The 14,095-nt window shown below is 54.4% G+C and overlaps 1 protein-coding gene and 1 long non-coding RNA gene across 5 annotated transcripts in view; one reads left to right on the forward strand and one right to left on the reverse strand.

Moving 5' to 3' along the window:
* Nucleotides 1-14,095, forward strand: part of LOC146396910 (uncharacterized) — a 52,164-nt gene that overhangs the window by 31,837 nt on the left and 6,232 nt on the right. The window contains exons 1-2 of one of the 2 annotated variants that reach the window (XR_014828213.1): nt 8,384-8,469; nt 9,430-11,232. This is a non-coding gene — a long non-coding RNA (uncharacterized LOC146396910). Of the gene's footprint in view, nt 1-8,383; nt 8,470-9,429; nt 11,233-14,095 lie in introns of those variants that run through there. The other variant, XR_014828212.1, reaches the window with a different exon arrangement.
* The window catches only part of ZCCHC24 (zinc finger CCHC-type containing 24), a 78,199-nt gene that overhangs the window by 28,018 nt on the left and 36,086 nt on the right, over nt 1-14,095 (reverse strand). The window lies entirely within an intron of this gene.

Consider the following 14,095-nt stretch of genomic DNA (forward strand, 5'->3'; position numbering starts at 1 on the left):
CGTTATTTGAAACTGGGAGATTTCACGAAGAAATCTGACCACTTTGGTCCAGAATTCTGGCTAATGTCTATCCGCTGAGGCTAAGGAGAGGCTGCCCCATCAGACCCATTGAAATGCATCCTCCGGAGTTCCCGTCATGGCGCAGTAGTTAACGAATCCGACTAGGAACCATGAGGTTGCAGGTTCGGTCCCTGCCCTTGCTCAGTGGGTTGACGATCCGGCGTTGCCGTGATCTGTGGTGTAGGTTGCAGACGCGGCTCGGATCCTGCGTTGCTGTGGCTCTGGCGTAGCTCCGATTAGACCCCTAGTCTGGGAACCTCCACATGCCGCGGAAGTGGCCCAAAGAAATAGCAAAAAAAAAAAGAAAGAAAGAAAGAAATGCATCCTCCATGTCACCTCCATCCCAACCAGCTATGCCCTGCATTTATGTCACCTACTTAGCACTCACAGGCTTGGCATATGAGGCCAGCTTAAACACAGGCCCCACACACTATGACTGTCAGAACAGTCATTCCTAGCCTGGCATCTGCAGCACTGCCTGGGAGCTTGTTAGAAACACAGAATCTCAGGCCCCACCTTAGATCCCCTGAATCAAAATCTGCATTTTAACAGAAGACACAGGGAATTCATACTCCATTAGGTTTAAGAAGCACTGGGCTATGGGAGTTCCCGTGGTGGCACAGCAGAAACGAATCTGACTAGGAACAATGAGGTTGCATGTTCGATCCCTGGCCTCACTTAGTAGATTAAAGGATCCAGTGTTGCCGCGAGCTGTAGTGTAGGTCGCAGACGTGGCTCGGATCTGGCATTGCTGTGGCTGCAGTGTAGGCTGGCAGCTGTAGCTCTGATGATTAGACTCCTAACCTGGGAACCGCCATATGCCACAGGTGCAGTCCTAAAAAGCAAAAAAACGAAATAAGCACTGGGCTATGAGAAGGTCTGTTTGCATAGTAATGTCTCCCTGGATATCTGCCCATTTCTAATGCATAGGAGTCGCTGCTGTGGCACAGTGGGATCAGCAGCATCTTGGGAGTGCTAGGTCACAGGTTCGATCTCTGGCCCTGCACAATGGGTGAAGGATCTGGCACTGCCACAGCTTCAGCTTAGGTCATAACTACAGCTCGGATCTGATCCCTGGCCCAGGAACTCCATATGCTGATGGCGGCCAACAATGAAAAAAAAAAAGTGCCTACTCTGAAGTAATGCATAAAGATCAAGAGTACAGTCTCTGGATCCAAATCCTACCTCTGTGATCTTGGGCAAGTTATTTCACAATGTTAATGATAGGAACTACTGTAAATGACTATTCTGAGAATTAAATGAGATGATATAGGCAAAACACTTAGAACAATGCCTGGCGCATAAAGGTAAAATAGGAGCTTTAGTATTATTTACTAATATAGAACAATAACAGTATATAAAATAATAATTTCTTCCTTCAGTAACTGTGGCTCTTTTTTTTTTTCCCCTTTGGCCATGCTTCCAGCATATGGAAGTTCCCAGACTAGAGATCAAATTCAAGCAGCAGCTGTAACTTATACCACAGCTGTAGCAACAACAGATACTTAATCCACTGCGCCAAGCCTGGGATCGAACCTGTGCCACCTCAGAAGCAACGAATCACGGCTCTTTTGCCCAGGTGCCATTACCACCACTTGGTGACAGTCTACTAGAATTACAGACAAATCCCTAAAAAGGGACATAAATGCTGAATGTGTAAATTTAAACTTAGAAAGTGACAACAACACCGCCCTGATCTCTAGGGCCTGTTGCCTAATGCTTTTGAATCCTTGTAGGCCTTTCCGGCAGCCGTGACAAACGGGATAAAATCCAGTCTGAATTCCTAGGCAGGGCTGGCTCTCAGTGCTAGTCAGGTTGATGAGAGAAGCTGGTTATGCTAAGGGGAGCATTCAGCGTGCAGTTAGGGCCTGGGGTCCAGTCAGTTTGCAGTAGAGAGGTTACCCTAGGACTCTGAAGGCACTTTGAGTTGTGTGAATCGAGTTGGTGGGTTTACACTGAGCCCTCTACCCACTTCTGGTGCCACCTTTTCTACCTGGTACCTGGTACCCACAACCTCCCTTCCAATAATCCTGAAATAAAGTACTAGACAAACTCATTGTCAGGTCCCTGATCTTTAAAGCATCTACATTTTAAAGGGCGACAAGGAATAGGCATGAGGAGACCCACCAGTGGTAGGATTTGAGACTCCTCCATAGAAGTGGGAAATGTGGGAGCCATCACCAGCCAGGCCCACTCTGGGGTCTGGTTCTGAGACGCACAGGACCTGGCACCTGGCCTCAGGCAGCTGGGGCCAAGGGGAGGGGTCAGGACATCAGAGGGAGGGGCCAAGGCATCCCAGAGGCACTCAGCAGAGCCAAGGGTGAGGACTGGGGCAGGACTGACCCAAAGAGTCTCTGCTTCAGAAATGAACAGGAAGGAAAGCTAGACAAATAAAGATGATACAGCATGTGCACTGAAAGGAGAAGCAGGAAGATGAGCAAAGAGCAAGGGGGTGCGTCAGGAAGTACCGCCACACCATGTAATTAGAAAACCAGCCATTCTGGAGCCTTTCATTAGGAACTACGAGCTGTTGGGCAGGGCCCAGGGACAGGGGCTTCATCCTCCTGTGGGGCCAGGAGTACACCGTTCCCACACTGCCGTCAGGCCAGGAGGACCCAGCTCTGATGCCCCACCACATGATACACGGCTCAAAACTTCGGGGCCAGGTACCCACGATCGCTCTGCCTCTGCCTGTGATTATCTATCTGGGTGACCTTCGGCAAGATATGCAACCTCTAGAAACAGAAGGAGGAGATGGGGGTTCCCACTGTGATTCAGTGGAAATGAATCCAACTAGTATCCATGAGGACACGGTTCGGTCCCTGGCCTCAGTCAGTGGGTTAAGGATCCAGAGTTGCGTGAGCTGTGGTTAGGTCACAGATGTGGCTCAGACCCAGCATTGCTGTGGCTGTGGTGTAGGCTGGCAGCTGCAGCTCCGATTTGACTCCTAGCCCGGGAACATCCATATGCCACAGGTGTGGCACTAAAAAGTGAAAAAAGAAAAAAATGAAAAGAAACCTGGGATGATGATAAAGGGCTGGTTTTCCCAAGGCTGTTGGAGGGATTTGATGCATTCTTACATATGAAGGTCTCACACCACACTAGTGATTTCAGTAGGATTTGCTTTGGGGAGCTCATGCAGGGAGAGGGCACAGATGTGTTCTAGGTGATGGCAGAAGCTGGTGCCAAGACCAATGGGTGTAAATTGTAAGAGGAGAGTCCCAAAGATGGGAGAGAGGCCTGGATAATAGGTGGCCTCATCATCCCTGGGTTGTAGGGGAGGTGGCAAGCAAAAGAAGAACAGCATTAGGCATCCTCACCTTCTAGGATCCTCAAGAGGAGCCAAGAAAGGTAGAGGAAGGCTGTGGAAGCTCTGTGGGTGCTGCTGGCAGAGGACAAAGGGAAGAGCCCAAAGAAGAGACTTTTAGGAAGTACCACCTGTGCACTAGGCTTTGTGCTCGGGGCTCCACGACCTGTCAGCCTCCACTCAACTCTTCCCATAACCCTTTGGGGCAGAGAATGTCATCAGCCCACTTAACGGATGGTGAAATTGAGGCCAGGAGAAGGACTTGCCAAAGACTTTCCAGTATGTGAGAGGCAGGAGGCCAGGCAGGCGTTTCCACAAGCCTAACTTGGCTCACCCTTTCTATCTATCACCCCCAAGTGTGTCCCTACCATGAAGCTGAGACTTGTGCTCAAGACAAGAAATCCCGCAGGCCCCAGGGCCTCCAGCTCAGTTCAGCCTGGTGGCTTTGCCCTCTTGCAGGTCAGAGGGGAGAGATGGCCTTCAGGGCAAGGGCAGAGAGGCAGCAGATAGAGGGGAAGAGAGACCAGCAGGCAGCTCTGGGCAATGAGCAGCCATTTCCTGGAAGGGCTCAGTCCCATCGTTGTTATGCTTACGGAGAAGGGCAGGGCCAAAGGGAGTAGGAATTTTTGACAGAACAAAGGCTTCTCTACCCCCAACACTTTCCCCTTGCCTCTCCTCCCAGAAAAGCTGGCCTCTTCTCAGCACGAAGCAGCTAGTGACTGACTGCCCAGGGCTCTGTAGGGGCCGCCAACCATCCCAGCTGGGAAGGCAGTCAGGCCTGACCAGACTCTCCTGACCCAGGCCCCTGCCACATACCGCTCTGGGAAATCACATCTGCCAGGAGCCCAGGCAAAGCCCAGCGGGACTCAGAAACCAGCCCTCATGGCACAGACAGGCCCTCTGGGGACCAAAGAGGCCAAAGGACTTGCTAAAGGACAAATAGCAAATCAGGGACTGAGCTGGGAGGCAGGATCAGGTCCTCTGGCCTCCAGACCAGGGCTAGAATCACTGCAGAGGGCAGCTGGGGAAGTGAGAGGTGATGGCTGGTGTGGGGGCAGGGAGCACGTGTGCCAGGGAGCAGCCAGTGCAAAGTTGGGCAAGGAGGAGACATCCAGGCCACCCAGCAGCTTGAGGTGAGATGTAGAAGGTGCTGACATGACCTGGGCTCAGTGTTTTCTTCCCAACAGCTCATGAGATTTCTTGTGGTTGGCCATGAGGTAGTGAGCTCCCTGTCACTAGGGGTGTGCAAGTAGAGACTGGGTGAACAACTATCAGGGACACTGCCAAGGAGACTTTTGCCCTGGTCAGGCAGTTGGACCAGGTATCTCTGAAGGCATTTTCAACTTTGTAGTCTTCCCAATACTTGTTTCCAGTGCAGGCCAACCAGTCACGTGTAGAGAGGGGACTATCTCAGACACTTCTGGGGGCAGGGGCTGAACAGGTACATTTCCTATAGTACAACCAGGTGATAAGATTTCACATTTTAAAAAATGTCCATTCCTTGCTTCCAGCAAATCTATTTCTTTTTCTTCTTCTTCTTTTTTTTTTTTTTTTTTTTTTTTTTTTTTTGTCTTTTGTCTTTTTAGGGCTGCACCCATGGCATATGGAGGTTCCCAGGCTAGGAGTCTAATCGGAGCTGCTGCTGCCAGCCTACACCAGAGCCACAGCAATGTGGGATCCAAGACGCGTCTGCAGCCTACACCACAGCTCATGGCAACGCCGGATCCTTAACCCATTGAGTGAGGCCAGGGATCGAACCCACAACCTCATGGTTCCTAGTCAGATTCGTTTCTGCTGCACCATGATGGGAACTCCAGCAGCAAATTTATTTCTGGGAAGCCATCCTAAGGAAATAAAAGATCAGAGATGGACAACAAAGATGTTTAAGGATGGCCATCACAGCAGTGATGAAAAAAGCAACAAGCTGAAAAAAGCTAAACCTTCAACACCAATGCCGTGGTTCCCTAAATGATGTCACACCCACGGGACAAATGATAACAAAGCCATTAAAATATTTATGAGAATTTTTAAAAAGGGTTTGAGAAAACGTTAAACGTTTCATTTCTTTTTAAAAAAGAAAGAAGGATAAGCAATTGAATATAGACTTCTCCCCAGAGTAAAGCTGTGAAAAGGAAAAAATGTGCAAGAAAAGGGCTGGCAGAAAATCAGTCAAAGAGTTTAGAGGTTGTCCCCAGGAGACAGGATGCTCTGCTAATGACTTGTCTTAAATGAGCAGGTATGACTTTGAGGGAGGAAATGACATCCATTGACTCCCAGGCCTGCAGGCCCCTCCTGCCCACAAGGGGGCGCCCTGTGCTTTCCCAAGGTGGTGAGAACCTGGCAGACATGGTTGTCTATCCCTTGGGGCCTGGGTGCTGGACAGTGGCCAACCTCTGGCTGCTGGTTCTGATGGACCACATTCATGTCTGCAAAGTGCCCTGCCCCAAGCCATGGAGCAGACTTCCCATTTCTTGGATCCTACTTGCTCCCCCAATTTTGAGGGCAACTGGAAGTATACACACACCTGTCACATGACATAAGAGCCTGGCTGGTTACTCTGCCCATCAATTTCCCTGCCCCTGCTTCCTGAAGTCCCACCAGGAGTGAGTCAGCCGTCAGTGAGCTTGTTTTCCTCCTGGCCCCTTTGAGACCCGTCTTTTTTTGCAAGGAGATGACACTGTCATTTTTGGTAGTTAATTTAAAGGAGAGCATCCCAGGGACCCCCAGCCCAGGAGCGGGTAGTGAGGTGGGGGGCTGAGGACCTGAGGCTATGCCCTGCACATCATGACTCCAGGATGCATGGCCTCTGCTCTCTGGTTCGGGTTATGGGCCCCAGCTGCACCACCTCTGCCTGCCCTGGAGAGCAGCCTGTCCCCGGCCAAGCCCTGGGACAGAGTAATAGCCATACTCATTGGGAGTCTTGTCAGACCCAGGCCCTCTTTGTACAATCACCTTGTGAGCCAAATATGTTTAGTCCCAGATTTCAGATGAAAACACAGGCACGGGAGTTCCCATCGTGGCTCAGTGGTTAACGAATCTGACTAGGAACCATGAGGTTGCGGGTTCGATCCCTCGCCTTGATCAGTGGGTTAAGGATCTGGCATTGCCATGAGCTGTGGTGTAGGTCGGAGACGCAGCTCGGAGCTGGCGTTGCTGTGGCTCTGGTGTAGGCCAGCGGCAACAGCTCCGATTGGACCCCTAGCCTGGGAAATTCCATATGCCACAGGAGCAGCCCTAGAAAAGGCAAAAAGACTAAAAAAAAAAAAAAGAAAGAAAGAAAGAAAACACAGGCACGAAGAGGTTACTGAGGCTTACTGCCAGCACATGGTGGAGTCTGGACTAGAACCCAGGTCGCTGACCCAATTCCATTCTTTCCATCGCCCTGCAACATGCTAGGATCACACAAAGATGAGGAAAACATCCAGCCAGGATGATGAGAAACAGAAAAGAGCTGCTACTGTCACCGGCCCTGGCATGTCGGGTGGCCCTGGGGGCGTCCCTTCCCCTCTCTGCACCTCAGTTTCCCCATCTCCAGAACGAGGAAGGCACTGACCACTGGGCAGGGTCACTCTCCTCCCCCAGGCCTATAGGACAGCCTGGCAGCCCTACTCATGCTCTCCTCTGCCAGGGAGCGCTAGGCCCGCCCCACAGTGTGTCCAGCTGAGAAGCAACGGCTGGAGCCAGGAGGAGCAGGGGAGGAAATAACGAACAGATGGGCTCCTTGCCTGCTCTCTGTCCCACCCTGTCTGTGTGCTGTCTTGTGGCCGGGCGGCTGAGGAGGTCCTGGCCGAGAGTCGAGAGGAAAAGGGCTGTGGGTTTGAGATGCCCTTTCTGTAGATGAAGACACGGAGGCGGAAGGGCCCAGGACTCTTTGTGTGGACTTGCTGGCCCTTCCTGGATAGCAAAGAAGGGTTCTGGGGACCCTTTCTAAAGGAGGCAATGCCCCTTTCCCAGAGCCAGCTCTTTTGAGACCCCCTTCCTCAGGCCCACAGGCCTTTGCCCTCCCTGCTGTCTGTCCTCAAGCCTGGAATCACCGGGAGTAAACAGGGGCTGTGGTCAGAGACCCTGGTTCTCCCAGGCCCACCTTGGACCTTCCGCTTCTCCATCTGCCAAGTGCGGGGGCCGCTGAGGAGGAACTGGGACACTAACATTTCATGAGCACCTACTAGGTACCAGCCACTTGCCAACCTGTTGCTCCAAAGCTCCTCCATTTGATGGGAGAGCAAACTGAGGCTCAGAGAGGCCCAGCCACCTGTACAGGGCCCCACAGCCATACAGCCAGGACTTGAACCTGATCTGCTGGCACCACAGCAACACCTCCCACCTCATGCACAGCCTTTCCTGAAATGGTTGGGAGAAAGTACGTGCTCCTAGGACCACGACCCCACCTCTGACCTCCACTCCCACCCCTGAACCCCTGGCCACCACCACAATGGTTCATTCATTCAACTAACATTTATTGAGCGCCCGCTCTGCACCAGGTTCTGTGGAACATTCCAGGAATATGGAAATAAACAAGACAGATGTGGAATACTCTCACAGTCTGGGGCCTTGCAAAGGGGTCAGCCCTGTGTGACCCTTTCACCAAGCATGGCCCACAGCAGTCACAGACACCCTAGGACATGCACTTCCTGGCTCCAACTCAAGTCACACTCGCACCTGCAGAAACACTCTTGCACCCACGTCCTCTGGCAGAGTTCACCCGGTCCTCCTAGGAGACAGGCATGGGGCCAATGCAGGATACAAGAAATGACCTCTAAAAGATGCCACAGCCCTACAAGATCAGCACTCTGAACCCTCCTGACAGATGAGAAAACTGAGGCTGGGGACAGGGGCAGCACGTACCCAAAGTCACAGAATTAGTAAGCAGTGGGGCCAGGATCTGAGCTTAAGCCTGCTCAGTGCTGGGACCCACACTGCTTGGCGGCGATGCTGCTTTAGGGGCCCTCCAAAGACCCCCACTCTCCCACTCTCACGTGGGCACACACGTGGCCCAGGGAGGCAGGCAGGAGAGCTGCCTCAGCCTCTGCAGCCTGGTCCAGGCAGCTGTGGGCTGAGGGCTCCGTGGAGGCCCCAGAGGAAGCAGGCGATCAGAGGGACAGGTGGGTTGGGCCCTGCGGCCAGCAGGCTGCTGGGAGGGAGGAAGGACGCTGCTAGACCCCCCCTGGGTTTCCTCCAGAGCCTCAAGGGCCCCCTTGTCTGAGCACAGGCGTCCTGGCTGCCTCCTCCAGCCCCCTCCCCTTTTCTGGGTTCCTGCCTCAGCCCAGCAGGAGCCCAGAAGGCCCAGCCTCCTCACCACCCCTCCCACCCCGTTCCCAGCCCAAAGCCACCGCAAAAATGTCATCCTGATTCCACAACACTAGGGTTTGTCAAAGTGCAGAGGAACAATGACGCTTTCACAGTGCCAGGAAAAGGTCTCAGGAAAACCCTGGGGAGGGGGCACGGAGTGGCGGTGTGGAGACAGGGAAAGGGCTGAGATGGAGGGGAGAAGACAAGGGGAGGCTGAGAGGCAGGGGCCAGAGGCAGAGCTCAGTCAGGAGTCAGGGGCAGGGAGGAGGGGGTGGGCTGAGAGCCAAGAGAGTGAGAAGACAGGGGTGGGGGTGGGGGGAGGGGTGATGAGTGACAGGCGAAAGGGGAGAGAAGAGGGGGAAACGAACCAAAAGGGAAGGAGAAAACAGACACAGGAGGGAGGTCCGACACAGCCAAGAAGCCCCTCCAGGACCCAGAGGCCCCTGGCACCCCATACACCTCCCCACCTCTGTGCCCCCAGGCAGAGCCCCCTCCTGGCCACAGGAACTCCTCTCTCCGAATCCCACCCCCAAGCCAGGCAATTGGAAGTGCTCTCAGGCAAAACTTTTTGGAAAGCAAAGACTTTTTAATCACATGAGCAGCCACTCCCTAAGTTATCTGTTTCCTGCTTCTGGCTTTCCTCCATTAGCAAACCGCACGGATCAGAGCTCAGGGGTGGGAGGGGAAGGGGGGCCAGTCCAAAGGGGGTGGAAAACATCCGAATCAGAGCGATTGCAAAAGCCCTAGGTTTTCCTCCTCTTCTATGACTGCAGAGGCAGCAGTGGCCATTCCCGCTGCCGCCGTAGAGGGTGGACGAGGTGGATGGAAGCTCTGCAACCACCCGGCCGTTGGCTGAAAGCTGGACACTGACCTCTCTGAAAACCATTTGTTCTCCAGAGCTGGTGCCCAGGTCCCTGTGCATCCCTGTTTGGGTGGCCCGTTTGCCTGACAAGCCCTTTCTTCTGACTGTGCCCCTCCCCGCCGCCGCAGACACAACCCTGGTCCAGCCAGGCAGAGTTGCCCTCAAGTACTTTAATGGCCACTTCAGGCTTGAAGGCTCCCGGGACCTGCAGGACGGAGGCAAAACACTGAAGGCTTTCAGGCCCTTCCACATCTGGCCCAGCTGAGCTTATCTTCCTAACTGCTACTCCCTCCTACCAAACTTCTACTCCAACAATGACCACAAAATCATTTCCTGCGAATGACAGGTCCCCCTCTGCCCGTCCCGCCCCCTTGCCTTTGCGCTTGCTGTTCCCTGCACCCCAAACATTTCTCCACCCAGTGAATGCCCCTGGTAGCCAAGGCCAAGCTCCAAGGTTAACCCCTCTGGCCGCCCGCATCCCAGACAGGGTTAACTCCTCGGGGTGCTCACCACACTCTGAGGCTTGAGCACTAGCTGACAGCCATCCCATTGCCTCCCCCGGAGAAGGCCCCGGCTCTCCAAACTCCCAGGGGACTTTGTGGTCTGCACCACTCGCTTGGCTGCGGGTCATGTCCCGCCCTGACCCAGCCTCTGGCATGCCAGGGATGATCCAGCATGCCAGAGGTTTCATCCTGAACTTAAAGGACTTCTGAATACTGCCGTTTCTTCCGTCTTGTTTCCCAGGAGTCTCTGAGTGTGCTGTGGCCATGCGGGGTCCTCCACGTCTCCCACTTCCCTCAGAACACCCTGAGTGGGGTTCAGGACACATCAGAAGCTGGAGGGGATGGCGGTGGAAGCAGTACCAGTGATGGGTGAGATGTGTGGGCTGAGGCCAAGGTCAGGCAGGCAGGAGGTGGCAAGGCTGGAGCTGGTCTGCTCCCAGGACGCCCCTTCCGGGCTGCGCAGAGCACTCTGGAGGGTCACCTCAGGTCCTGATTTCCCCAGAATGTCTGGTCCCTGGCTCTGCATCTGAGACCATTCCTGGTGAGGCCTGGCCAGACGTGACCTGGCTAGATGTGGCTGTAAGCAACCTAGCTCCACCTGGCTAGAGGGAGGCTCTGCACCAGTCCTGGGGGCAGGGCTGGGGCCAGGAAGGCGGTGGGTAGAGGTGGTGGCCTCAGCCTAAAGCGATGCTGTGAGTGTGAGGGTCACAGCCCTGGGAGGAGAGGACAGGGGAACTCAGCTCAAAATAGCGATGGGGGAAGGGTGCAGAGGGTGGCCAAGGGCCAGAAGAGAAATCTGATCTGCTCTGGCTGATGAAATGCTGAAGTCAGCAGTTTGGGGCCACTCTGGCAGGAGCCAAGGCTGGGGCTCCCACGGCTGCCTGGTGAGAGGCTGCAGGCCTGACTTGCAGCCTCTGCTCTGTGCTCACATCAATCGCTCCTTTCTCTGGCCCTCCATCTGCTCATCTGGCCACTGAGGGGTAGTGAGAGAAGCAAGCTGTCCACCTCTGAGAACTTTCATCAGGTGAGTGGTGGAGATTGAGACGCTCAGGAGTCGGCAACAACCACACTCAGGAACTGCCCATGGGGAGTGTCCACTGAGTGCCAGCGCTGGCCATGCACCTGACTTGTAGTTTCATGGTGACTCCGCTTCCAGATGAGGAAACAGAGGCCCAGAGAGGATAAGTCACCTGTCCAAGGTCACAAAGCAAGTAAGTGGCAGGCCTTCGACCCCAGTCTTTCTGGCTATCATCCAATTCCCTCATTGCCGAGTGAGGGCCTGAAGGCGGTGAAGGGGGTTCGAGGTCCTCTGTGGCAACTGCAATCAGGCAAAGCAGGGGTTAAGGGGGTCCTGGAGGCCAGCCCAGGCATCTGCCAGCTTTTACCATGGTTCCACGGTATTGGCTGGTGTTGAAAATCAGAAAATGGGCCCTGGGAAGGAGGGTGCCTGTGCAAGTAAATGCATGTGTGCTTGTGTGCGTGCATGCATACGTGTAGCTCTCATGGTCACTGCAGGGCAGCAGACCATGGCATAAGCCTACTCATCTTCCCCTTCAGGGTGGCAGAGGAAGAGCTGCCCTTATGTGACTTTTCTAGGGGGTCACGGGGCAGAAGCAAGTCATTTACCACCCGACAGCCCAGGCTGTAGCTGATCTTGCTTTTTCACTCAGGGGCAGGAAAAGTTTGCAAAACTGTCCCTTCATTGGTGTCTCCAAGATGGGCTCTGCAGGAGACAGGATGATGGAGCCAGGCTATAGAGCCTCAGATGGTCCATTCCTCTTCCTGGGCCACTGGTGCCCAGCTGTAACAGCCCCACAGTTCCTGCTGTGTGTGGCATCACCTCCGCCAGCCATTCCATCCTCACTACAACCCCTACAGATGAGGAGTCTGAGGCACAGAGAGGTTGGGAGATTTGCCTGAGGTCACACAGTCAGGAAGCGGCAGAGCTGGGATCCAAACCCAGGCCTGGCAGACTCCCACAGCACCACCTGCCTCCCATACAGTCTCCAGCTCTCGCCTTCTCTGGAGTCCTTGCACTTACCTGTGGGCAACCCCACATGATGATAAGCCTGCTCGTGCCCTGGGATGGGAGGAGTGGGAGTATGTTCTCATTACAGGAGGTGGGGTGGCTGCTGGTACTCGTTCTCACACCGCCTCTGCACACCAGCCCACTGAATGGCATATCTCGTATCTCAGCAAAATCCCATGGAAGCCATACTTCCTCCTGGAAGCTTTCCTTGACTGCTTCTGCCTGCAGAGACCACTCTGATCTCTGCTTCCTCTGCGGCTCATCTCATGCTATCTGTGCCCAGTCCCAGGCGGCATCAGGGCCCACTACACTCCTGTGAGGGGAAGCAATGCACACACACCCTGTGGCAGTGCACATAGCCCCTCTACCAGGGTTCTGAGCTGATGGGGTTCAAAGTGCTGACGGTGGTGTGAGCCAGGCAGGCCTGAGACCTGCCCGCACTGAGCGTCAGTCCTTGAAGCGCTCTGGGGTGGGAGCTGGGCTGCCCAGGCTGTGCGCTGGCTCATTTAATCAGCACAGTAACCCCACCAGGAACAGGGCAGGAATATCCTTCCATTTTCCTTATCGGGAAAAGCCAAGGCTCATTTCCAAAGCCGAAGAGCTGCAAAGTCCACATTCCATCTTTCTGACTCCAAATGCCCAAGGTCTTAATTCTGGAGCACAGGTTGATACACTTGAGCTTGCATCAGAAACATCTGGGGGGCTTATTCTCAACAGACTGCTTGTGTCACCCCTAGAGTTTTGGAATCAATACAGGCCCCAGGGGGTAGGCCTGAGAATCTGCATCTCAGTTCCCAGACGATGCTGATGCTGCTGCTTCAGGAACCCACGTTAGGAACCGCTACTTTATTTATTTATCTATCTATTTATTTATTTATTTTGGCCACGCCCAAGGCATGTGGAAGTTCCCAGGCCAGCGGGCAAACTCGTGCCACAGCAGTGACAACACCAGATCCTTAACCCGCTGAGCCACTTGGGGACTCCAGGAACCACCACTTTAGATGATACTGATAACAGCCTGTTAGAGTAGGTGAGTCTATCAGATATTGTCTTTTCCACACTGCCCCCTCCTCACATGCCCATTCTACAGCTCAGGAAATGGAGGCACGGAGAAAGCAAGTAACTAGCCCAAGCCATACAGGAAATTAGAGTCAGAGCCAAGAGTGGAGCCCAGGGCTCCTCACCCTAGCAGTTGGTCTGGATGCAGGGCAGTGAGGCTGCTAGGCTTAGCAGGACAACAGCCTAAGGTGAGGACAAGGGCCATCTCTTTAAAAGTGGGACTGGTGGTGGAGGTGGCGGCAGGGTGCCTGGGGAGGGCTGGCCTGGCTCTCCTGGCCCAGCCCCAAACCTGTGACTCCTCGGCATCTGGAAACCATCACGAGGAACAATGGAGGGAGCAGGGGGCCTGGCTGCTCGGGGCTCCAGCCCCCAACTGTTCAGGAAAGCAAAGGAACTGGGGCCTGCAGCCATCTCCTGCCCCCACCCCCACCCCCACTGTTTGCTTTGGCACCGGCACACACAGCTCCCAAGGGGCCCAGCTGTCAGGAAAAGTCAGCCCCTGAAGCTACAGACGTGGGGGCTGGTGGCCAGGTTGGATGCCCAGAAGCCAGGCCGGAAGTCAGGAGACCCCAGCCAGCTCAGCTCCCTGCTCAGTGGGCAAGACCCCTCCTGGCTTATTGCTGTGGCTTCCTGGGCCTCAGCTTCCCCACAGGAAGCTCAGGTCCCATCCCACCTGGGCTGGCTGCGTACCATGGACTGGCATGCATCTGACCTGTGCGGTGCCTGGGCCCCGTTGCCTCCAGGGGCCCCCTTGTCCTATGCAGACCAATGGGGGCCGAGCAGTCAGCCATGGAGCGGGAAAGGGACGGGGGACAGTCATCAGGTTCATTTACCCAGCTTTTCACCAGCTCTTCTCCTCATGCTCTTAGTGTGCAATGGGTACGTAGGATCTCCTCTACAAGGCACTGGAGCAGGGTGCTTAGCAAGACAGAAGTATTTCCGGCCCCCATGAATTTATAGCCGGGTGGGAAAGGGAAATAAAGCAT

This window comes from Sus scrofa, chromosome 14 (genome assembly GCF_054392235.1).
Source record: "Sus scrofa isolate SSC_HxYL_T2T_F1_AM1 chromosome 14, Sscrofa_HxYL_maternal_Yorkshire_Landrace_v2.0, whole genome shotgun sequence".
Lineage (NCBI taxonomy): Eukaryota > Metazoa > Chordata > Mammalia > Artiodactyla > Suidae > Sus > Sus scrofa.